Genomic DNA, 26,895 nt, shown 5'->3' with positions numbered 1-26,895 from the left:
TTATGGAATTATTCTGTTCTGTTTCTTTTGTAAACTCAATATTACTATGAAGTGAATTAATGTATGATAGAAATTGGTCAAGTTGTCTGTTAGTTCCTGTAAAGCATACTAGTATATCATCCACGTATCTCCACCAATATAAGAACTGTTTAAATACGGGATGTTTAGAAATTGTTGTTTCAAGTTGGTTCATAAATATATCTGATAGCAATGGGCTTAGAGGATTACCCATAGTAAGTCCATAACAACAACTTAAGTAAATATATTAAGAACAATAAAAGCCGAAAGAGAAAGCAACTACAGTGTGGTGTGTACAAACTAACTTGTGGTGACTGTCCGAAAACTTACATCGGTCAAACTGGCAGAACCTTTGACAAACGGATAGCAGAACACAAAAGGGCTTTCAACAATAGAAAAACAGACACTTCTACATACGCACTTCACCTTCTAGATCATAATCATTCTTTCAATGAAGAGTTTCAAATTCTGCATATCCAAAATAAAGGCCTTAAGCTATCTTTTTTAGAATCTATGGAAATTAATAAATTGAAAAATACAGATATAATTCTGAATGACCAACTCGAGACAAACAGCTCCCCACTCCTCAACCTCTTCAGTTAAAGACTTAAAAAGGCAAACACATTGTAAACTATACCACTTGAGAAAGGCACTCTGCCGAAACAGCTGTAGTCACATAGTTATAATAAATTTTGTGGAAGTATAGAAAACAAACGTTTTCAGTGTTTTATTGTTAGATAAAATGAACATCCATCAAGTAACGGTCGAATCCATCAATTATTTTTATTTTGACTAACCTTTTCTTCTTGATGTACCTATCCGTGACGAATGTTGGCACTCATTATCTGCAGCAGCTCAAAAAAGCTGCACATATGTGTTGAACCAGATTCTGAGGTTCTTTAACCAGGATATTCTTCTTCTTCCTGCACATCGCTTTCCAAATATTTTTCTTTGCAGGATGGCTTGTAGAAGGGCATTCTGGATACTTTCGAGATTTCGAGACCACTTTCGTGGTCAGTACCTCTCGATTTTTCTTTATTCTTCTGAGGACCTCCTCATTTGCGACCCTATCTATTCACGGGATTTTAAGTATTTTCCGATATAGCCACATCTCAAATGCTTCTAATATTCTGCCCATATCTTCGTTCAAGGTCCACGATTAAACACCATAAAAATGGACAGCATTCTTACTTTTATGCCAAGAGAGAGGTTGTGGCTCTTGAAAAATCCATCATCCGGTTAATATCTAATCGTTAGGTGAATATGTAACCTAACCCAATTCATGAATTTTGATCATTCTGATCGCATACATGGTTAGATGCGTTATTCGAATGGAATACTTTATTCTTTACCAAATTTGGTCATTTTCATGCGATTCTTGTCGCTAAACTGTTGCAACAATCTATGATTTAATGTTTCCCTCCTTTTTTAAGTACTAAACTTATAAAAGATTATGATATTTACTTAAAAGGCCAAGTTTGATCGTTTGTGAGCAGCGGAGTATTGTTGATTTCCAATATCTTAGTTCAAATTCTTTGTGCATTGTCTTCATATTCGCACAGCAGATTTTTGGCGTCCACTATTAAAAAAAATCTGAAACTGTTTTCAATCTTTTTCTACATCGTCCAGCCATCTTTTTGTAGGCTTTCCCCTACACCTAGTGGTGTGAGTTTTTATTCAATCTCACCCCACCGTGGCAAAAATGGTTTAATTATTACCTTTTGCCTAATTGGACATAGGTGAATATTTTAGGACCACACCCTTATGTCCCGTCCTTCGATATAAACAAAATAGTGAACTTTTAGGAGAACTGGTTCGAATAATTTGATTTGGTCTGGTTTTAAAGGTGCTAATTAATACGATAGAAAGGGTTGTGTATTAGCGATAAATAAGGGTATCCGGCGAACAAAACATTTATTAACAAAAAAAAACAACGAATTTAACAAATAAGCGGCTTAACGATAAATGATATTCTTAATAGCGAACGAGAGAGAGTAAGAGTCTTTTTAATCTATTAATTATTGCGGAGAGAGTATTTTTACGGCGAAGAGAGACGCACAAGCGAACAAAGTGTTCAACTCGGAGAGCAGAAAGAGACTACTGAAATTCTATTCAAATCTCTGCACTATTATCTTTGATAGTTTAGTTTACACCATTCGCCCTGAAAAGGGCCAAACACATGTTACACTTCTTTGGCAAAATGACCTGCTTTTACCCCGAAACTATAAAAAATGCAGATGTATATTTTATGAAACACACAACGCTACACTCAAGTTTTTCAGAGAATTAAATATTTTAAACACAATACAGATTGTCCCAACAGATTTACAGAGAGATATTTTTATAAAAGCAAATTAATGTAAATAACTGTTGTTTTCACAACATACTCCCCCGCGTTGAAGCACTGGCTTTAACATAAACCTAACCTAACATAAATCAACTTACAATGTTCTTAAGCGAAAACACTAAACTTAACTTAATTTTAACAGTCATTTGGTAGAGGACACAATTTATTAATAGAGCGCTTGAAGACTCCATCTTTAGTTTTGACCGATGCAACTCTTACTCGGCCATCCTTTCCGGGAAAGACATCAATCACTCTTGCTAGAGCCCAGTAAAGAGGAGGAGTGTTATCTTCAATCAACAAGACGAGATCGTTGGGCTCTAGGTTCTTATGAGGAAGAAACCATTTAGGGCGATTTTGGAGTCTGTTCAAGTAGTCAATTGACCATTTTTTCCAAAACATTTGCTGGAGTTTAGAGAGATGTTGCCATAAACTTAATCTATTTTCGGGAATGTGGATTACATCCCTTTCAGGAAATGACGTAAGAGATTGTCCAATCAAGAAATGTCCAGGGGTCAGATAGGTTAGATCAGAGGGATCATTTGAGAGGGAGCAAAGCGGTCGAGAGTTGAGCACAGCTTCAATTTGAGTGAGAACAGTGGTAAATTCTTCAAAAGTGAGCTTAATATCACCCATGAGTCTACGGATATGATGCTTTGCGCTCTTTATAGCGCTTTCCCAGATGCCACCATGATGAGGGGCTCGAGGAACTATGGTTTTCCAGCGAATATGCGATGATGCCAAAAAATCATTAATAGAGCGAGAGTTTTCTTTTTCTTTTAAAAACTTATAAAGTTCAAACAACTGATTACGAGCTCCCAAAAAGTTCGTGGCGTTGTCACTGAATATAGTCTGAGGGAGGCCTCTACGGCTAATAAAACGTTTTAGAGCGAGAAGAAACGTCTCTGTAGAAAGGCCGGACACGACTTCAATGTGAACAGCTCGAGTCGATAGACAAACGAAAAGAGCAATATAAGATTTTATCAAAGGAGCTTTGCGGAGTTTGGAAGCTTTGATCTGAAAGGGCCCGCCAAAATCTAATCCGACATGAGCGAATACTCGAGAGGATTGCAAACGTTCCTTTGGTAAATCTGCCATAATCTGAATAGCGGGTTTGGCATTAAACCTAAAACAAACCATACATTGGTGTATGACCTTTTTAACTTCACGTAGTCCATTTAAAGGCCAATATTTAAGTCGAATTTGAGATAAAGTATTTTGAGGACCAGAGTGACAAAGTCTGATATGTTCTCTCTGAAGAAAGAGACGTACTACACGATTTTTTGAGGGAAGGAGAAGAGGATATTTTTGATCAAATGTAACGTCTGAGTTACCAAGGCGACCTCCTACACGCAGCATTTCATTTTCATCCAAAAAGGGGTTTAAGCGTAAAATAGACTTATTGGATAGAGTTTTACCTTTTTTAATCTCAGAAATCTCAAGCGAGAAAGAAGAATACTGAAGCATCTTAACAATCTTCAGTTCAGCGTTTTGAAGTTCGCTTACTTCAAGAGAATTTGATAACTTATGAGAAGGCGATTTGGCATTATTGGCAAACCTGAATATAAATGCTAAAGTTCTTACAAACCTTGAAAAATTAGAGAACCTATCAGAAAGAGAGGTGAAAAAATCTATTTGATCATTTCGAATGTGAAGAGTTACTTTCCTTTCTTCGGGTAACTTGGAGGTATAAACTTTTGGATTGTATTTCAACAAATCCAACCGAGATTGATTCAAAAATTGAGGACCATGAAACCACAAAGAAGATTTAAGTATTTCAGCGGGTAGCATTCCTCGGGAGAGTATGTCGGCAGGATTCTCTTTGGATCGTACGTGCCTCCAATGAGCGTTAGGAGAATTATCTAAAATTTGTGCAACCCTATTTGCTACAAATTGAGTCCAACGAGAGGGATGCGAACGAAGCCAAGCGAGAACAATTTCTGAATCCGACCACATATTTATAGAGTCTAAGCGAGAGAGTTTTTCTTCAATAATATTAGCAATCCTTGCTGTGAGCTTACTACACAATAGCGCACCCATGAGTTCCAATCTTGGGAGAGTCAAGGGTTTTAGCGGAGCGACACGACTCTTAGATGCTAAAAGTGAACAAGATACTTGTTCTGATCTATAAATCACACGTAGGTAGATGCAAGCTCCATAAGCCTTTAAACTTGCATCCGAGAATGAGTGAATCTCAACACTGGTGATTTCTTGACTTAAGAAGAGACACCGAGGTATATTTAAATCCTTAAAATGAGAGAGACTGCGAACAAAATTTAGCCACTCATGCAACGTATCTGCATCTATGCTATCGTTCCAATTAATTTTGGAAATCCAAATTTTTTGCATAATTAATTTAGCGACAACTGTAACTGGGTTAATTAGGCCTTGAGGATCAAATATTTGGGCAATCATTGACAGTACTTCTCTCTTGGTGTATGAGTCCTTTAAGGTAAAATTTGGGAGAGAGATTGAGAAGGTGTCAAGAATAGGATTCCAACATAAACCTAAAACCTTATTGGAGCCATTATCTGGAGCTATTACATAAGTAGTGTTCGAAGAGAGAGAAGAGATATTTTTTAAAAACAAGTCTGAGTTAGAACACCATTTATGGAGAGAGATACAAGCGGTTCCAAGCAAACTAGTTATTTCCTTATGAGCTTTAAGGAGAGTCTGTACATCATTAGCGCCATAGAGAATGTCATCAATGTAACAACTATTTTGAAGAGCATCACTGGCCAGAGGATACTCAGTCTGATAAGTTTGTGCCAGTTCCATTAAACAGCGAGTACTCTGAAAGCTAGCGCTTTTAGTTCCATACGTTACGGTTTGCAATTCAAGACACTCAATGTCTTTTTCAGGGGAGTCACGCCACAGAATATTTAAAAGAGAGGTTTGAGCAGGATTTATTCTAACTTGTCTATACATTTTTTGTATATCCGTTGTAAAAACGAAGGAATACAATCTAAACCGTAGCAAAATGTCAAAAAGTTCCGGTTGAAGAGTAGGACCTTTGAGTAAAATATCATTGAGCGAATAACCACTAGAGCTTTTCATCGAACCATCAAAAACAACCCTAAGCTTTCTTGTTAAAGATTCTTCCTTAAACACACAGTGATGCGGTAGAAAATATTTATTTTCTAACTTTTCGTTGGTTAGAGAGAGAGGCACTATTTTCGCATGTTCGAGAAGAAGATATTCATTAATGAAAGATTTATATTGAGCGTATGTACTTTCGTTTTTTAAGAGCCTATGTTCTAAATTCATAAATCTTTTAAAGGCCATTTTAAAGGATTCACCTAACATTTTATTAGCGTTTTCAGAGACAAATGGAAGATTTACTTGAAAGCGGCCTGAAGGTAACACAAGAGTAGTTTTGCTAAATATTTGTTCCGCTAATTCTTCATCGGGAGTTAATTTACTAACGAGGGGAACTTCTTCAATTTCGAAAAATTGTTGAAGCAACTTATCCAACTTATTTTCTTCGGGTTCGGGTTCGGACTCAACAAAGAGAGAAACATTTGACTGAGAGATAGCCAAATGTGAATTACGGTGAAAAACCTGAGGATTAATTGTACCAAAAATAACATAGCCTAAGTGAGTATTCTGAAGAATGGGAAGATTTTTTCCTAACCGTATAAATCCATCCGTCAATAATTCACTATAGATATCACCAGCCAGAAGCAAATCAATTTTACCCGGAACAGAATACGAGGGATCTGCGAGAGTGAGATCCTGTGGGACTTTTATTTTACTTCTATCTATAGTAGCTCTAGGAAGCCTACAAGTTATACTATCGAGTACAGCGAAAGAAGTTTTAAAACTTCTGTCCTTTACATTATAGGGGAAAAATTCTAAGTTTAACATTTCGTTTGAGAGTGAGGTGTTTTCGGATATGGTTGATATCTGTAGCTGTTTAAAATAAGGGATGAGTTTTAACTTCTCAACCAAATCACGAGAGATAAACGAATGTTGGCTCCCATTATCTAGGAGCGCTCTGGCATGCATGGGTCTGCCGTCTTTCGAATAAACGGTTACTAAAGCGGTAGCCAACAATACATCAGTTTTAACTGATAAAGCGGAGAGAGATGTGGCTGCCTGAGAATCTGGAGAATTTTGCATATCTAAAGGAGGTCTGGATGAGCTAGTAGAAGCTTCATTTTGGCTGCGATTATTAAAAGAATGCTGAGTAGATATGGGAGCGACAACACGAGAAGCACCTTGAGAATTTTGAGGAGTTTGAGCATTGCGCTCACGAGAGAGAGCTTGCCTATTGATGTTCCTAGAGGAAGAGACATTTTCAGAGGTTCCATGGAGGGATGAGTGATGATGACCCCCACACAAAGTACATGATCGAGTAGAGCCGCAATCTTGAGAGAAATGTTTACTACCCAAACAATTAAAACACAGTTTCTTACCTTTTACAAAATTAAATTTTTCCTGTAAAGAGAGGCATTTAAAATCATTACACTGATAAACCTTATGAGCATTACTTTTACAAAAAATACAATTATTATTATCAGAGAAAGAGTGTGATGGTTGGTCAACTGATGAGAAGAAAGATGCTTTTGATTGAGATCTGTTATTAACCTTTTTATCATGATCTGAAACATTTAATTTTTCCTGAATATCACACTTTTTCTCGAGAAATTTAAAAAACTGTGAAAGGGTAGGTAAGGTCTTTGTCCCAATATCATATTCAAAGGCCCTATGTGTAGCAAAATCTAATTTTTGTAAAAATATTTCAATTAATAGTAAATCCCAATGCTCAATTGGTACGGACATATTTTTCAAAGCGAGCAGCGTCTGCTGAGCCAGAGTTAAAAATTCGCGTAATGCCTTTGAATTACTTTTAACTAGAGATGGAGCCTTTAACAATTTTTGAATGTGTAAGCTAATCACTCGCGATTTGTTTTCGTAACGGTCTTTGAGAGTTTTTACAGCTATATCGAAATTTTCGTCGATAACTTCGATGTTGTCGATCAACTGGAGGGGTTCATTTCGCAGGAACGATTTAAGGTAAATAAATCGTTGCACATTATTGAGTTCTTCATTGTTCACTATTAGCGTCTCGAAGAGCTGGTAGAACGAGTTGAACTCAGAGAATGACCCGCAGAACGTTTGCATGGTGATCTCCGGAAGCCTAACCTTAGCAGTGGCCACAGTTGACTGAGTGCTATTTGATCTGAGAGGAGGGGGGCCCAACAATAACTCGTCCATCTTACGCTGTAGGCCCGCGAGAATAGAGAAATATTTTTGCTCAGTTGTTACCCTGTCTTCTGCTTCAGTACCGGCTTCATCAATCTCGTCTATCTGATCCATTATTTCTTCATATTTTAAAAAACAGGTTTTTAATTCTGTTTGCCGAAATTGAAATTGTAGCGCATCCTTTTCCGTACTAGCCTTTTGTGAGAGCCAGTTTTCGATTCTTGTAATTTTAGCCTTCAAAGGCGTCCTTTTTTTCTTGAGGTCTTCCATTTCTATCTCGAATTCGATTGAACACACGGCGAGAGAGAGTCTATCGATACGCGGCAAAATCTAAATTACACTGGAGAGTTTTTTGTCAATTAACAAGCGCGGCGAGAGAATAAGAGTCTAAGTTTCACAGAGAGATACAGCGTCTACGTTAAATGTCTACAAAAGTGTTTTTGACCGTAAAATGTCTTTGAGCAGAGTTTACCTTGGATCAGCAATAAAAGTTTTAAAAAATGGAAAAATCTCACCAAATTAGTCCAATTGATAAAGCAACAGGTGGCAGCTACTAACCACACACAATAACTTCACTTTCTTTTACTTAGAGTTTATCGCGACGCGAACTAACAAGTCTTGTAGAGGTATTACACACAAAAATGTCCGAAAAAGCGGCACAAACGCGAAAACCAACCAAAAATCCGGGTCGATGTAGACCATCAAATGGTGTGAGTTTTTATTCAATCTCACCCCACCGTGGCAAAAATGGTTTAATTATTACCTTTTGCCTAATTGGACATAGGTGAATATTTTAGGACCACACCCTTATGTCCCGTCCTTCGATATAAACAAAATAGTGAACTTTTAGGAGAACTGGTTCGAATAATTTGATTTGGTCTGGTTTTAAAGGTGCTAATTAATACGATAGAAAGGGTTGTGTATTAGCGATAAATAAGGGTATCCGGCGAACAAAACATTTATTAACAAAAAAAAACAACGAATTTAACAAATAAGCGGTTTAACGATAAATGATATTCTTAATAGCGAACGAGAGAGAGTAAGAGTCTTTTTAATCTATTAATTATTGCGGAGAGAGTATTTTTACGGCGAAGAGAGACGCACAAGCGAACAAAGTGTTCAACTCGGAGAGCAGAAAGAGACTACTGAAATTCTATTCAAATCTCTGCACTATTATCTTTGATAGTTTAGTTTACACCATTCGCCCTGAAAAGGGCCAAACACATGTTACACTTCTTTGGCAAAATGACCTGCTTTTACCCCGAAACTATAAAAAATGCAGATGTATATTTTATGAAACACACAACGCTACACTCAAGTTTTTCAGAGAATTAAATATTTTAAACACAATACAGATTGTCCCAACAGATTTACAGAGAGATATTTTTATAAAAGCAAATTAATGTAAATAACTGTTGTTTTCACAACACCTAGCCCATCGTGGTGTCCAGTTAGTTATCCTTCTCAGCATACCTGAGTGTGGGCGTATCTCTATATGTCCCCTTCATTCTAACCGAAGAGATTTTGTGTATATGACTATATTTTCTACCCTTAATTCTTCTTCCTTTTCGGCATATGTTTTTATTCTTCTTTCTTTCTCTCTTGTTACATTGGGGTCCAGTATCGTTCTCACTTTTTCTTTCAAATTTCAAAATGACATATTCCCCCTTCTTTTTGATCGTCGTTGTATCCATCCCATATGTAACAATAGGCCTTATATAGGTTCATCTTTGTTTTCTTATTTAGAGTCTTGCTTCTCAGTAGATTTTTCTGTCCATTCTATATATTTTTTGCCTTTCAAAATTCTTGCCTGTTCTCTCTTTTCCGACTTTCCCTATTGTTACTCTCAAATAGCTAAAGATGGATACAGTTTCAAATTTATGGTTCTGTGTTATTAGACATTTTTGAGTTGTTGCGTCGTCCTTCTGTATCGTCATGTATTTTGTTTTGTACTGGTTTATCTCTATCCTTGTCCTCTTTGTTTTCTTTTCTTTTCTTATCTAATTTTTCAATTTCACTAATAGATAGGGTGTTAGTGTGTGATTGCTGAGGAGTAGATCATCAGAATACACTATTACTTGAAGTTGATCAATAATAATGTTTTTTCTACCAAATTTGTTCTCCTTAATAATGCTTCCAATATAAGGTTAAGCTGTATCGGAGAGATGTCGCTTTGTCTTACGCCTTTATTTACTTTGATCTCCTTAAAAGTTGTTCCGCTGAAACTGATTTTACTGTGGAGTTCTTTAACGACCTTTCTTTAGCTTACGGTCTCATCTAGCCGATGTTTTATAGCGACTATGAGATAAGTAGACCAAATGAACTACCAATTCATTTCCTAGCTAAAAAGGGAAATACACCATTCAATTTGGTTGAACAATGTGGATGATTCAACCAAAACGAACCGTGTATTTTGCAATTCAATGAGAGCTTTGAAATGAGTTGAGTTGATTCAACCGTTTATTTCATTTTGACTTGTGCTGTGTGGGTTTCGTACTTTATTACAAGAAATACGTAATAATTTCATTTAATAATGATGTATAGATGAAAAGACTCGGATATTTCTCGACTTTTATAAAAATCACGAATTGAATCATCCATATTGTTCAACCGAATTGAATGGTGTATTTCCGCCTTTAGACTCACTGTTAGCATATTATTGTGTCTTAATTTTTCTGGGATTCCAAGATGTTCTAGCTCTAGTTCTTCCATTATTTTCGTCCGATTAATTATCAAAATCGAAATCTATGAATGTTACGTGCATTTCTCTGTTGTATTCTCTCGATTTTTGAATTATTTGGTCCACTGTATGTATGGAATTCTTTGCTAACCGTAAACAAAGTTTTCCGCATTGTCAGTATATTTTCTTTACTTTTCAAAAAACTCTATTATACGAGTAGATACATGAGCATTGTTTATCTTAAGTTCGTATCTAAAATGCTCACTGCTTTTAAAACACAATATGTAGGTCTACAGTCTACACTACACAATACCCAAGTCCCAAATCCAAAAATGCAAAACATTCTGATATTTGAAGTATGTATCCGGTTATTTCGTCTTCGATGGCCCTAGAAACAATTTTCTAATACATATTAGAAACTCATTTATGCATATTTAAAATTTCGGAGAATCGAAATATTGTAACAGGTCGCAGGTAAAGATTTTAAAATTTCCACTTTTGTGTATTCCTCATTGTTGTTTTATGAAAGCCAAATCTACCTGGAAAATTTCAAATTATGTACATACCTGAACCTAAGTGACATCATTTCCTTCTAAAAGTCATAGCTGTAATCACGTAATCAGTAGTTACTGATATTGTGTGGAGGGTGCAGTTTTATTTTTTTTAAATGTGTTTGTGATTTGTGATAGTGTTGTTGGCGGAACGTGACTGGATATAAAAACATACGATACAAAACGTGGTTGTTTCTATGATGGTAATATAAACGAGTTACTTTTATAAAATTTTTGTGATTATTGTCCAAGCTATTCACAAAAATGTTTTCTACTTAAATCCAGACGAATTGCTACATATTTTCGTAAACTTTTTTTTCTGGTATTATCAAAAAGTCGTTCAAATCATGACTACCTATAATCTTTGCTGCGAGCCTAGTTCAAAATTATCTGCAATTTTCCCTAAAATATCACCTTCTTTATTTATAGATATTTTTTGTTCAGGTTGTTTAACATCACGTTTAGGATTAAATCTTCTAATTTTTCTTAATCAATTCAAACTGTTAAAAAAATTTACGTGGTTAGGATAAACTCGAATCTGAATATTTTTTTCATATTTCATAAACTATATTCCGCATCCCGCATTTCCGGTTTTTAAACATTAAACATTCTTACCATGCTGCATTTTCGTTAGAAGTTTCTTTTTCTTCTAGTGACGACTCTACTAATGAAGGTTGCCTATAATAATTGCAAAATTGCAACTTTATCTTCTGCTTTTCTTGAAAGCGCCTGTGTGTTTAACCTGGTCCAATAGCGAATGTTTTTCAGCCAGCCAGGATATTAGCGTCTACCCCTTTTTTCTTCGATTTTACCCTTAATAATTAGCTGCAACAAATCGTACTCAAAATTACTTCAACGTATGTGCCACAAATATGCTGTCTTTCTCCGTTTGCTGGTGGTCAAAAGCTTTCTGTCTCTTCCCATTCTGTGCAATACCATTTCATTCGCAATATGATAGGTCCATGGTATTTTCAAAATTCTCCTAAAAAGCCACATCTCAAAAGCTTCCAGCTTTCTCATTAAGTCAACATTAACAGTCCAAGCTTCTGAACCATAAAGACAAATAGAGTGGATGTAACATTTTACCACACGATATTGGATTTGCAGTTCTTTCCGCGTTAGATCTATTCCAAACTTCTATCAGAAGTTTAATAAATTTAAATCTTGATCTGATCTTTCTCGGGTGACTGCTACTTGAGGAAGGCCATTTTTAGTAATATAGTATCGTTCGCGGTAACGATTCCGTACTTGTCCAGGACAACTTCGCATGCGCACTTTAAAAATCGCATGCGCACTTTAAAAAAGAGAACGCTCTTTTTTAAAGTGCGCATGCGAAGTTGTCCTGGACAAGTACGGAATCGTTACCGCGAACGATACTAATATCTGTCGCTTCCGATGCCGATGACCGCCAGAAACAAACATTTCAAGACCGACCACCAACGATGACAGTTCATGTTTAGTCAACAATCTTGTTCATTAATTCTTGAAAATTTTCGAGATTCTCGGACAGTATAATAGTCTGGATACTTCTTCTGTTCGATGCTTTTTCTGTCAAAGGTTCATTCATTCATTAAGCGTTAGTGCTGTTTCACATTATAAGAATTTTCAACGTGCGAGGGATTTCTCGTGCGGTAGTTTTGTCGCACTTGTCCTTTTCACACAATAAGATTTGAGTCGCACGAAGATATTTTGCTGTGTTGTTTGGTATATTATTTTTATTTACACTTTATGGCTGAGGTAGGTACACCATACGATGTCTTATATGTATCATTACGATGTATCATTACAAATGGGTATTTTTTGTCCATACTTTTGTCCTAACGTACTGTAATGCGTATTTAACCCATTTGCAATTTCTATTCTGTCAGTTATTATTTCTTATGTTTTTAATTAAAAGTCCTAATTTGTTTTTATAATCGTTGTTGTACTAAGATATTTGTAATAAAGTAATAAACTATTCTAAATGGTAAATAAGCCACAATTTAACTAAAAAAATGATTTTATTAACGTTTCGACATCCGATTTGGGCGTCGAAACGTTAATAAAATCATTTTTTTAGTTAAATTGTGGCTTATTTCCCATTTAGAATAGTTTATTACAAAAATGCCACAAGGAAATAGCTTCAGAACAACATTACAATCTATGTTTTTCATGTACAGAATTTAAAAGACCCTCCGTCAACCACTCATTTTTAAATGTTGTTCCCCTCGTTTTAAATGTTGTTTTTAGATAATTTCACACAAGACGTGACGGCTCCAGTCTTCACCGAGTCGTTTACCCTATAAAACTAAATATAATTTCGTAGAATAAAAGGTAGAGTTATATTATATGGAGCGAAATCGAATTATAGCGTTGTGGTTACTTTATCGTCGAACAAAGAGACATAAGAGGACCCAATTCATTGGGTCCATCCTATGAACGCAAAAAGATACGATTTATATATTTTTATATTCACACATATTGATTGATCACCCTCTATACTCAACATTAATTGCAACTATGTAAAATAAAGTTTATTATAATATACTTAGCAGTTTTAATTACTGTTGTTATCAGTAACTATAATTAATTTTGCTGTACTTACCAAATGTGTTTTTCTTTATCACCTAATTCGTCAAATTCCCTGTTAAGTGCACGGCATACACCATTCCAAGCATTTCTCGTCAAGTTTCTATATTTATATATTTCTATTGTTTTGTCCCAAAGAACAGGTCTCGCTTCAATTAATTATATTAATATTTTACTATCAATCTGAGACATCATAATATAAAATATATTATGCACCTACTTCAAACAGCCACAAAATGTAAATGAAAATAATGTACCAAACAACCAAATAAACTACCTTCGTGCGACTGAACGACAGTATCATATGAAAGGATGCATTAAGTCCCCTATGCTACTGGGTGCGTAAAGACGGCACTGCTGCCGTCTGTTGTTGTGAACGAGAGACAGCATAAACACGGCGACTTCATCGAACGTTCCAACCACCGTCTAGTGAGAAAGGCTCCATATGATTACATGAGCCACCATTGGAATGTCGTCGTGCCTTCTAACCCTCGCACGTTTAAATTCTTATACAGTGGAACCTCGATAAGTCGGATTAATCGGGACCGCGGCTTATCCGGATTATCGAAAATCCGGGTTAGCCGGAGAATATGGTAAAAGTAAAAATTAATAAAATACAATATAGGTACTCACAGATAAACTCCATTATAATTGCCAAAACATGAAATATATATGCCCAGTACATCTAAATTATGTACATGTACAGTATTGTTCATTTCTTGCCTAAAACTCTTGTCAAACTGAAAAATGATTGTCTTGTCTGATGAAAATCGGTCCGGGTTAGCCGGACTTCCGGGTTATCGGAAGCCGACTTATCGGGGTTCCACTGTAATGTGAAACAGCGCTTACAATCCCTAGGGATTATAGCTAACGTCATGCCATGGCGTTAAAATTCCCATTGTTGGGTGAGGTATTTATATTTTTATAGGTATTTATATAGGTCATTTATAGCTTGATGTGTAACTTTGCTGCTGTCGTGATTCTTTTTCATTTCTTCGTGTCCTTGCACTGAATTTTCCAGTCTTTAACATTCATTGCTCTTATGTCTTCCTCTACATCATCCAGTCATCTTCTTCTAGGCCTTCCTCTACCATTCAAAGATTAGTATGTATTTCATATCATTATTTAGTTTTATTAGTGACATCAATTGGCTATAAGACAACGATTTCTTAGCAACTGTAAAGAGTTCGGATAGTCTTGTTTATTAATTGCGCTAAAGTTGTTTTTTAGAAAAAAAAAACTTTATAGAAAATTTATAAGGTTTTATGATAAATAATATAATGTGTTAATTCATAGAATATTTTGTTTACCACTGTAGTAAACAATAACTATTAATTATTCTATTATTAATTTATTATGAAATTAATATGTCATTAAACCGTCATTAAAAGCTTCTGCTAAGGTTAATGTATCTTCTTTACTATAGATATTTTTATCAGTTCAAGAACGATTTAGCATGATATTTATATACGCATTAATTTATTAGGTGTTATTTATTAAACTTATTTATTTTTCTTGCAAAAGATAACTCAGTAAAACCAAAACTGTAAATAAAATTACCAAATTACCACTTAAACTTGATTACCATACTGCACTAGTCACATTTACTTAAGGTAATTTATTCTCATAGTTTCTAAGGGATCTCTAAGTATTAATTAATTGTAGTTATTAAGCCTACTCGTTTTACAGCTGTCGAATTTAATTTGCACTTTACTTTGTAGTTACGTACTAATCAGAAAATTTGCCATTTGCAAATCAAAACAATCAGTAAATTCTCATGTTTATGTATACTTGGCATCAAATTATTTTAGAAAATCTTAATCCTATTACAAAGTCACTTGTATTTGAATGGTGTGATTAAGTTTCGGGCACAGGTAGTAATTAATAAATTTTACATTAAAAATGGATAAACATTTTCAATCTCGTTGCAACCCGAAAATGTATTATATTCTAGTTAAATCAGAGAGTGCAGGAAGAGGATATACCGGTTTCGGGGCTTTTTTGCCCTTCATCAGTAGACACATGTCCTCTTCTCTCTGATTGAACTAAGCTATATCGACGCGTGCCGTCCCGGATTGCAACGAACGAAATGGCTGGGGTGTCGTAGCGATATTTGCTAAGAAACAAACTAAGTTCTCAATCTTATAGTACATAAAACTACAGTAAATATCGTTCTACATATCACCACCAGATTGAAAACAGTGGAAAACTTCTCTGGTAACAACCTCTGAGGCTTTTAAAAATTATAAGTCATGCGGGTGCCAAGGCGATCAGAAGATGAGAGAATTTTAAAATTTTTAATTCACGTCCCATCTGCTTAGCGTGGTAAAGCTCCAAGCTCTTTTTGGAGTACGTAGGAAACCTTCTCGTTGGAGCTTTACCACGCTGAGCAGATGGGACGTGAATTAAAAATTTTAAAATTCCCTCATCTTCTGATCGTCTTGGCACCCGCATGGCTTATAATTTTTAAAAGCCACGGAGGTTGTTACCAGAGAAGTTTTCCACTGTTTTCAATCTGGTGATATGTAGAACGATGTTTATTGTCGGTTTATGTATTATTAGATTGATAACTTAGTTTGTAATAAATTTTAATGTATTGTCCTCTTAATTATTATACCTGCTATTCAGTATGTTAAATATCAAAACTGAAGGACGCCATTCCGATACAAATGACTTTGTAATAGGATTAAGATTAAGATTTTCTAAAATAATTTGATGCACTCACTAGATTTTATAAAATGTGCTTCATTTAGACTATTTAGAGGGTATCACTAACGTACTAACAGGTGAATGAACGAAGATATCTCTCACCGCGCTTTCTAAAGTCATATCTGATGAGACAAACATTTTAAATTACTGTCAAAGTTTATAAAGTTCATACCAAACCCTTCCTTCAGTGCATAATACATAGTTTGTAGAGTTTTATGTATCGTGATTATTATAAATATATAGAACTCAGAAAATTATGTATTCGTTGCATAGTTTCACATTGTCAAGGGGTAAAATTATAATAATAATTATTGCCATTGTATGTAGGTTAGTATGTATACTGAAAAATCTCTTTGAATTCACTAAAGCTAGATTTTTCACAATTGATTACTGTGAGTGTGTAGAGAAACATACTGCGGTCGGTCAAGCGAAACGTAGAACAGGGGTTACTGAGAGGGTATCAAAGTTGCTTTCCTACGAAGGTAATTATTTCCATTTACTAAGGCTGAAAATCAGTAGTCGATTGAGGAAATAAAGCATTTTCGTCCAGCATGGATTTACTTGAAATTTTTACAGAAGGTAGGGAATAGTCCAAGGATCATTTTATATATCATGCCGCTATCATACGCTAAAACCTTGGGGGTGGTTGCCACCCCATCTCGGGGGTGGGAATTTTTTATTACATTTTAACCATTTAATTCGATGGAAAAAGTGATTCTAAGAAAAAAATATGTTTTACATTTTCTTCGTAAAACATAAAAATGTAAAAATATTTTTCGAGTTATTCGCGCTTGAAAATAACAGTTTTTCGACGAAAAAATCGACTTTTTTAGAGGGTTTTTTGAGAATACCTCGAAAAATATGCATTTTATCAAAAAAAACTGTAGATATCAAAATTGTATCTTCTAGTAACAAAAACCAAATTCTTTTCCTATAGTGTCTTTAAGACCAATACAAACCGAGGTTAAAGGTTAGCTTTTTTCGTCAAACGCATAATTTGAAATATTCAAAGCCAAATAATGGGAAAAATTCAACTATACAATTAGTCCTTTCAAAAAAATAATAATAAGTTTTTAGCATGAAAATTAAGCGACTTATAATCAAAAAAATGTCGGTACCTGCTTTTCTCTACGAAAAAATCAGTGAAAACAACCCCCTAACTACCTTCATAATTAAAAATTGGTCTTCACCTTTCTGTAGTTCCTTTTATATTTATTGTATCAATACACTCAAGGAGTTTAACCTATTTACGAAGGAAGAAGGAAGATACGAAAAAAATTATAAACTACTAAATTGTAGCTTTTTTAATGACTAAAATTACCCTGTACATAGATTTTCATTACAGTGAACAGTTAGCCAGATATAGCTGTTTAAAACCTCTATTTACCAGCAAACACCCCCTTATTCGAGCCTTTTAAACCCGCCCCAATTAAAAACTAAGGGATCTTACGGAATTTAATTTACACAGTCTTATAGCTCTTTAAAAATCCTACAAAATCATTTTTGAAGAAATTTTTATCGCCAAAAATAGATATAATATTTTTTGAGGTATTCTTAAAAAACCCAAAAAAGTCGATTTTTTCGTAGAAAAACTGTTATTTTCAAGCGCGAATAACTCGAAAAATATTAGTTTTAGGAAGAAAATGTAAAAACATTTTTTCTTAGAATCACTTTTTCCATCGACTTACATGGTTAAAATGTAATACAAAATTCCCACCCCCGAGATGAGGTGGCAACCACCCCAAGGTTTTAGCGTATGATAGCAGCATGATATAGAAAATGATCCTTGGACTATTCCCTACCTTCTGTGAAAATTGCAAGTAAATTCATGCTGCACGAAAAAATTGCGAGCCAAAATGCTTCATTTTCTCAATCGACTATTGGGGCCGACCGACCGGCTCTGTCCCGTCATACAGCTGACCGACTATAATAACTTTTATTTATATTTAATTTAGAATTTGTGTACTGATTTTCAGCCTTAGTAAATGGAAATAATTACCTTCGTAGGAAAGCAATTTTGATACCCTCTCAGTAACCCCTGTTCTACGTTTCGCTTGACCGACCGCAGTATGTTTCTCTACACACTCACAGTAATCAATTGTGGAAAATCTAGCTTTAGTAAATTCAAAGAGGTTTTTCAGCGCTGGCTCTCCGTCTATTTGGTATGAATTTTATAACACTATGGCAAATTAGATGAGATGTAAAATTCCAGTTCGAATGTTCTTTACGCATTACATACTATGAAAACAATTACATTAAAATATGCACATTACAATAGGTTTACAATCACAGTAGCTGTTTTGATTGGTGAAAATGGCAAAAGGTTTATAATTTGTTTATGATTTATAATTATTGCTAGTCATAAAACTTTTAGAAAGTACAACTGTTTTCGTACAAATTTTTAGTTACCAGCGGTTTTGTTTACAAAAACTTATACAAAAATATCTTCATTTCCTTAGTTTTCATCATACGTAAGTTGTAAAGTAGATATATTTAAAAATTAGTATCTCATATGTACATAATTATTACCAGCAGATTGTATACACTATAGAAAGAAATGCTATCAATAATTCCTTTAATGTGATTTTCTTATCGCTAATAATAATTTTACATGTAGTTGATGTGCGTTACGGTTCAAATTTATTAATATCGCTTAAGACTGATTTTTTTCTGATTTGTGTTTTTGTTATATATGTATATATTTAACTTACTAATATTTCCTACGAGATCCGTTGCATGTCATTAACTAGCTCTTCTATTAATTAATTTCAATTAATAAATTAAACCTAAAACTTAAACCTTGTAAATCATGATTTGGGAGCGCTCCTTGTAACATTCAACGTGTCGTGGTTTGTTTATTTCTAGTGCATCTTTATTGTGATTTTAGTATAATGGTATAAGTTGTGAATTTAGTATTAGTATAATGGTATATGAGCATGAGCATCTGCCATATAAAAATTGTGGTGAAATTTTCACGTTTAACTTTTGTGCAGCCATTTTGAATTTGAAAAATGCTAAGGCATTGAAATTATTTTGCCAGTGGTTAATACATAATAACATTAGTTTTATACTTATGTGATATTCTTCGGTTTTTGATATTTTTAAGAATACAAATATTAAATTATTATCTTAGTAAGGACAAATTATTTAAAAATACCAGGTTTTTTGTAAAAGGTATATTTTAAAATACCCTAAATAAGGGTCACGATACAAAACGGTTTCGGATTAAGAAATCCATCATCATTGTTTAAAAGCCAAAAATTGCATGCCTGAGCCACCAAAATGTATTGGGTAAAACCCTTTAAATGTAAACGATTTAGTTATTTTACATATTTATATAACATTCATGTGATGTCAAAGATATGCCTGGATGTTACCCAGGGCAACACAGGACTCTTCCCACGTGGTTGGAATTTTTTTTTTTTTGAGAAAACCTCACATATTGGATTTGAATGGCCAACTAGTTGGCCAAATCCAATATGTGAGATTTTCTCCAAAAAAATTTCCAACCACGTGGGAAGAGTCCTGTGGCCAACTAGTTGGCCAAATCCAATATGTGAGGTTTTCTCCAAAAAAAATTCCAACCACGTGGGAAGAGTCCTGTGTTGCCCTGGGTAACATCCAGGCATATCTTTGACATCAAATGCATTTTAGATAAGTATGTAAAACAACTAAATCGTTTACATTTAAAGGGTTTTTACCCAATACATTTTGGTGGCTCAGGCATGCAATTTTTGGCTTTTAAACACTGATGATGGATTTCTTAATCTGAAAACGTTTTGTGTTATTGTGACCCTTATTAAGGGTATTTTAAAATATACCTTTTACAAAAAACCTGGTATTTTTGTGATTTATGGTATACAGCCAGCTACAGGAAGTTTATTTTCCTCGTCGATTTTGACAAATTATTTCTTTTGTAGGACAAAGTAGGTTTTCTATAACTGACTCAGTTTTGCTATTGATGACATGCCACGGAATTTGTAAAAGAAAAAAATATCGTTTGATCTACAATATATAAATCTATTTTGCTAACTTTTTTCTGTATGTTCTCTTTTTTGTTCAATGTAATGATTTTGTAATAAAAGTGAAACGAAAACACTCCAAAGTGACTGCGGAACGCAGAATAGTCTCTAGTCGATCTTTCTATATTCACTACACTTTTTGATTATTCCTTATATTCCAGGCTGTATCGTCGCCCCCGTTAGGTAAATTATTCCGATTCGATTTTTTTGCACAAACTTACTCAATAAGAGGTCCTTATAACAAATCCACAGGATGCTAGGCGTTACCGTGGTCGGAAAATTGTTAAAACAATTTTTTTAAACAAATTCAAAAAATAAATTTTGTCACTTCGGACAATTTTTTTTACGATTCCTTGGGTCATTCTGAGCCAAAAAGGTCTCCTGTATTTTTTCTCTAAAATTGATTGTTGTTTAGTGATACGCGATTTAAAATTTGAAAAAGGCGAAAATAGCCATTTCAAGGCTTAAAAACTCGGTTAAATGTATTAATTATGAAAGTCAGCAAGTGACAAAATCAAAGTTTAAAGTTCCCGTCCGTCTGCGTATATTCGCCCGTCCGCGTATAATGCCTCCTCTACATATCAGCAGACGCATCTGCGGATGCATCTGCCGATGTAAGAAAGTGCCTCCTCTACACATCGACAGACGTGTCTGCGGATGCATCTGCCGATGTATCATCACGAGCTGACCACACATCTGTACTGTACACGTACACATCTGTAAATCGTTCAGTCTGTGTCAATTCTCGAGAGACGCAATATCTACTTTGAATTCACTGCGAAAACTAATGCGTCGTAGAGGTCAGATGTGTGGAGAGGCATCGGACGTTCGCACCGAAACCCTTTGATCTGTGCTGGAAACACGGACTACAATCGGATATTTCGCAGACGCGTCCGCCGACGGGATATATAAACAACAAACGATCCAATTACCCCATCTACACATTTGCGGATGCATTCGCATCGATGTGTAGAGGAGCCATAAGGTGGACGTCTAAGTGCGAAAGAGATGCCTTATTCCGGCCGTCCAATGATGCATTTCACTCGCACTCACATTGACGGCCGCCCAAATACGTGCTTACCACTCATTGTTGATGATTAAAAATTAAAAATAAGGGCTTAGTAATAAAATAATGACAAAAATTTCTACAGAATCTTGTAGTGGGGCTTTAAGCTTTGATTTGGTCACTTTCTGACTTTCATAATAATAATTTATAACCGAGTCATTAAGACTTGAAAATGGCCATTTTCGCGTTTTTCAATTTTAAATCCTCCCTCTGTGGCTCAGTGGTAAGAGCGCCTAGCTTTGGATCGAAAAGTCCGAATGGTCGTGAGTTCGAATCTCACCTGGGTAGATAATTTTTAGTTTATTATAAATTAATAAATGAAAATAGTTTCTGTCCTTGTGGGATCGGTACTCACCGGAGGAACCGCAGACGTTCGGATACAATTAGCGTCTCTTTGCCATGACAATGACGTCGACAAAGTAACAAGACACTTACTACTCAACACACACTACACATTATACTAGATACCTAATTGGAAAAATCCACTGTACCATGCCAATGGCCATTAGTTGTCGAGGCATTAGCTAAATAAAAAATAAATAAATCACTTATAACTAGTGTGACCAACTCCAATTCAGTCGAATTCGGGACAAGGTTGAAAAAATACCTGAAATCCGGGACTTTTCAATGAAAATCGTGCCATTTTTTTTAAATACAGTTTGGGCCAAAGAAAACAGTCCACCTCGATATTTGGCAGTAGTTATTAGATTTTAAGCAAATGCCAAAACAGGTTGATTTTTTATCTAAGGGGGACACATTTTTACGGTACATACATCTGTCATTTGTCAACCCCCTCCCTTCCACTTCCCCCACCTCTTATTTTTAAATAGGGAATAGGGGTCATGTTCTAGCTCATTTGAAAGTTTATTCAATTCTTCATTCAGTAATATTAACATTGACATAATTATTTATACAGAGTGGCCAAGAAAAATTATTTTGAATAAAATTAATTGACACGAAAAGGAGAATGTATGTAATTTATTTAACTCAAAATACATTCTACTGCTGACAGAAAACAGAAAAAAATGTTTATTTCATAAATAAACATTGTTTGTTGCTTAAATTCAATATTCGACCTACCAAGAGACAGATGGGTGGCAGTTTAAACACTGAAATCAAGCGAAAAGCAATGTTTGTTTATCAAAAAACATTTTTTTCTGTTTTGTGAAAGCTGTAGAATGTATTTTGATTTTGAATTAAATAAATTACATACATTCATCTTTTTGTGTTAATTAAATATTTAAACAATTTTATTCTTGGACACACTGTATAAATAATTATGTTAATATTTATATTACTGAATAGAGAATTGAATAACCTTTCTAATGAGCTAGCACACGACCCCTATTCTCTATTAAAAAAGGGGTAGGGGAAGTGGAAGGGAGGGGGTTGACAAATGATGTATGTACCGTAAAAATATGTCCCTTTTAGATCAAAAATCTTCGGCCTTTCCTTAAAATCTAATAACTACTGCCAAATATCGAGGTGGACTGTTTTCTTTGGCCCACACTGTATAGAACATTAATATCATCATTTTATTGATTATTTAACATTTTCCTGTTGACAAAAATTTTTTTGGTGGTATGGGTTGTAATGATAATCACACTTTTGTTTTGACGTTTCGACCTCCAATCCCGAAATTATTTTCAAAAAAAAAAGAAAAATTATAAAATTAACTGATGTTGGACTTCCATGTAAATAGAACCTTAAATTAATATAAAAATATAATTATAAAAAAATTATAAAAATACAAATTCGTGTTTTCGAATCGTCTTTTCAGAAGACAATAATTATTTATTAAAATACAGAAACGGGCAAAAGTCCAGAGTTTTAGTTTTCGTAGAACTATAATACCACGATATAAAATGCATGTGTTTTGGATGTGGTATTAGTATTACACTCTAGAAATTATCGACATTTTTTCGTCCCACCAATTCAATTTGATGTCAATTCTTGGAAAAATAACATAGTCAATATGAAGGGAACCAGTCTCGTTGGAATTTGACCGCGCTGAGCAGATGTGACGTGAATTGTAAATTGTAGAATTCCCTCATCTTCCTTAGTCTCAGCATCCGTATGGCTTGCAAATTGTAGAAGCCTCGGAGGTGTAACCAGAGAAGGTTCCCATTGTTTTCATTCTGGTGGGATATGTTATATGCCATTAGAGTGAAAACTTAGTCTTTTGCTAGCAGTTGCCGCTAGGGCATCTATGCCATTTCGTTCGTTGCAATTAGGGACTGCACGCTGGGGTTTGTTTTGGTTGGATCGGGGAGAGCAGCATATGTGCCTCCTGATGAGAGACTAATAAGTTTCGAAACCGGTAGAGGTGCTTGCAGCACTCTCTGATTGGACTGGAATATGGTTCGGCTGTATTTTCGTTTTGCAACGAAATTGAAAATGGTTATTCATTTTTAACATAGTCAAAATTTGAAAATAAAAGTTTATAAAAAAGTTGAAAATTCGGATGGCCCGGAAGCCTTGTCCGGGACGCCGGGACACGACTTCGTAATTCGGGCCATGTCCCGGATTTTTCGGGCTAGTTGGTCACACTACTTATAACTCAACAACAATCAATTTTAGAGAAAAATTACAAGAGACCTTTTTTGCTCAGAATGACCCAAGGAATCATAAAAAAATTGTCCGGAGTGAAAAAATTGATTTTTTAAATTTGTTTAAAAAACATTGTTTAAACAATTTTCAGACCGCGGTACCTACTGGCACCCTGTGGATTTGTTATAAGGACCTTTTTTGAGTAAGTTTGTGCAAAAATACGAATCATAATAATTTACCTACGGGGGCAATCATACAGGCTGGACTATTTCATACCAGTGTTACAGAAGTATATTTAAAAGAAAAATTAAAAAATTGGCAGCTACTCGTTATAAAGAATATTTGTTAATATACGTCCACCGAAAAATCGTCTTTTTTTAAAATATATGAAAATTTTGAACAGCTATGAAAACATAGCTTGGGATTATACTTTGTATTTACAGTGATGAGCACGCTAATAACCGGCAAAATAACGCAAAAGATGGAAAGCAATACATTGCGAAACAAATAGAGAGGAAACTAGTGGAGGTGGAAATTATCGTTATAAACGTATAAATAATTAACATTACATTACATAGTTTCTCATCTTAAGACGTCTGTGACAAGAGTATTTTATAAAATTCTACTGTCACAGCGAGTTGTCATACTCCTCTGATATGTCTAAAGGTGGGAAACTATGTAATAATGTTAATTTATACGTTTATAACGATAATTTCCACCTCCACTAGTTTCATCTCTTTTTGTTTCGCAATGTATTATGTTTTCCATCTTTTGCGTTATTTTGCCGGTTATTAGCGCGCTCATCACTGTATTACTCATTTATATAGTTTCAAAAAACTTTTATTTTGTCCTCCTTCCGTCTCAGAGACGATACCTTACTGTTGGCGTATAAAAATATGATGTAAGTAGTTAGGTCAAGTGCACTCTCGTTATATTGAATCACAGTAATGTATATTTATTTTGATATTGCCAATTTCTGTGAGTTCTGCAAAGATTTCAATCGTATTTGAAACTATAGACTTCTCAATTATTACATACCATTCTTATAGCACAAATAGCTTCAGATAGCGAATTGGTTTTCCAAAGTTTGCCCAAAATGTTGAACGCCTAATAGTGTATAGTTTAAAAAACTTTTGTAATAAACTTGTTTTAAACAGGTTAGGACTAATAAAATAGACTTTTCTTTATATTTGACCAAAGTGCAAGCAAAAGGCATGTAAAACATGGAACATTTTTGGCTAGTTTCACAATATGTATTAATTTGTAAAAAGTACATATTACAAAAATAAACAGTTTACTATACAATATATAAATTTAGATATTGTAGGTGACGATAAAAAAGCCATATTTTTAAACCATATTTTTAGTTATAGCATTTTGTATTACTTGATGACTGATCAGCGTACTTTAATTTATTTTTTGTAAATATGTAGCTCTCTGTGTCCTATTTCCAATAATTTATTTTTTAGCTTTAAACTGATATTTATTAAAATGATTGTTACCTTCATGGTAGAGTTAAAGTTGTAAATTGTGTGCCATATAAATAAAATAAACTTAAAAATTAAGTTGGAGTTTAATTTGATCTACACAAAAAAGTATCAGTTTTTTCAAAATGCTCAGACGTACAACAGGATGGTCTAAAAGGTAAACGAATTAAGGCTATCTTCTTTACTGAAAATTTTTTTCGGAAATGCAACAGTCCTATCGTTAGGATATGTTGAATGAGCACAACTCACACTGAAATGTTCAAAACATAATACACATAGTTTCAAAAGTTATGCATCACCCCTCGTATTCACGATGTTTACGCTTTTATAAATCCGTATCTTTATCACATATTTAATGGGCTTTTTTATAAAAAATATATCATTTTTGGTTTATTATTTTATTTGATTACCCATTTAATTGACCTGGTTTTGCCAAGGTGTAAACATTTGAAAAATTTATTCTGGTGAAATTTTTGAAAACGTGGTTAAAAATGAATCGTTCTTTAATTTATCAGTTGGACCGTATAAGAATTATCGATTTAATTGAAGAAGGCCATTCACAAGGGTTTGTGGCGGAAAGACTTGGTGTTTCTCAGAGTGATGTCTCACGGATATGGAATAGGTTCCTGGAGACAAACGCGATACGGAATAGAGTCGGTCTGGTAGACCGACAAAATGCTCAGACGTACAACAGGATGGTCTAAAAGGTAAACGAATTAAGGCTATCTTCTTTACTGAAAAAGTTTTTTCGGAAATGCAACAGTCCTATCGTTAGGATATGTTGAATGAGCACAACCCACACTGAAATGTTCAAAGCATAATACACATAGTTTCAAAAGTTATGCATCACCCCTCGTATTCACGATGTTTACGCTTTTATAAATCCGTATCTTTATCACATATTTAATGGGCTTTTTTATAAAAAATATACCATTTTTGGTTTATTATTTTATTTGATTACCCATTTAATTGACCTGGTTTTGCCAAGGTGTAAACATTTGAAAAATTTATTCTGGTGAAATTTTTGAAAACGTGGTTAAAAATGAATCGTTCTTTAATTTATCAGTTGGACCGTATAAGAATTATCGATTTAATTGAAGAAGGCCATTCACAACGGTTTGTGGCGGAAAGACTTGGTGTTTCTCAGAGTGATGTCTCACGGATATGGAATAGGTTCCTGGAGACAAACGCGATACGGAATAGAGTCGGTCTGGTAGACCCCGAGTTACCAATGATCGACAGAATAGATATATCAGAATTTCCATCGGTAGAAATTCTTCTATGTCTGTACCAGCCCTCCAAAGAGAATTCAGGCATGCTACAGGAGTCAGAGTATCGTTGGCTACAATAAGAAGAAGAATTTTAGACTCACTTTTGAGGAGTCGTCGACCAATAAGAATTCCTCAGCTACAACCTAGCCATGTTTTGGACCGCCTCTAGTGGGCTCAAGAACACATACAGCTCCCCCAACAGTTTTGGAATTTTGTGCTTTTTTCAGACGAGACCAGAATCTGTTTAAATAGTGATAACCGGCGAATTCGTGTGTGGCTAGTTGTTCAACTCTTGTTGGCTTGTTGGCAATTTCTTTCTTGTTGTATCCACTAATAACAACTACACTGCGAGATTGATATATGGTGTTGTGTTTAAATAATAAAAAAAAATGTGTACGTTGCAATAACAATTGAATAAACA

General features: G+C 34.6%; 1 protein-coding gene across 36 annotated transcripts in view; it reads left to right on the top strand.

Moving 5' to 3' along the window:
* Positions 1–26,895, top strand: part of LOC114336038 (longitudinals lacking protein, isoforms H/M/V) — a 630,205-nt gene that overhangs the window by 268,840 nt on the left and 334,470 nt on the right. The window lies entirely within an intron of this gene.

The sequence above is a fragment of the Diabrotica virgifera genome, chromosome 3 (genome assembly GCF_917563875.1).
Source record: "Diabrotica virgifera virgifera chromosome 3, PGI_DIABVI_V3a".
In the NCBI taxonomy this organism is placed as follows: Eukaryota; Metazoa; Arthropoda; class Insecta; order Coleoptera; family Chrysomelidae; genus Diabrotica; species Diabrotica virgifera.
The sequence above is the reverse complement of the archived record's forward strand: the minus strand, read 5'-3'. Positions and strand labels throughout refer to the sequence as shown.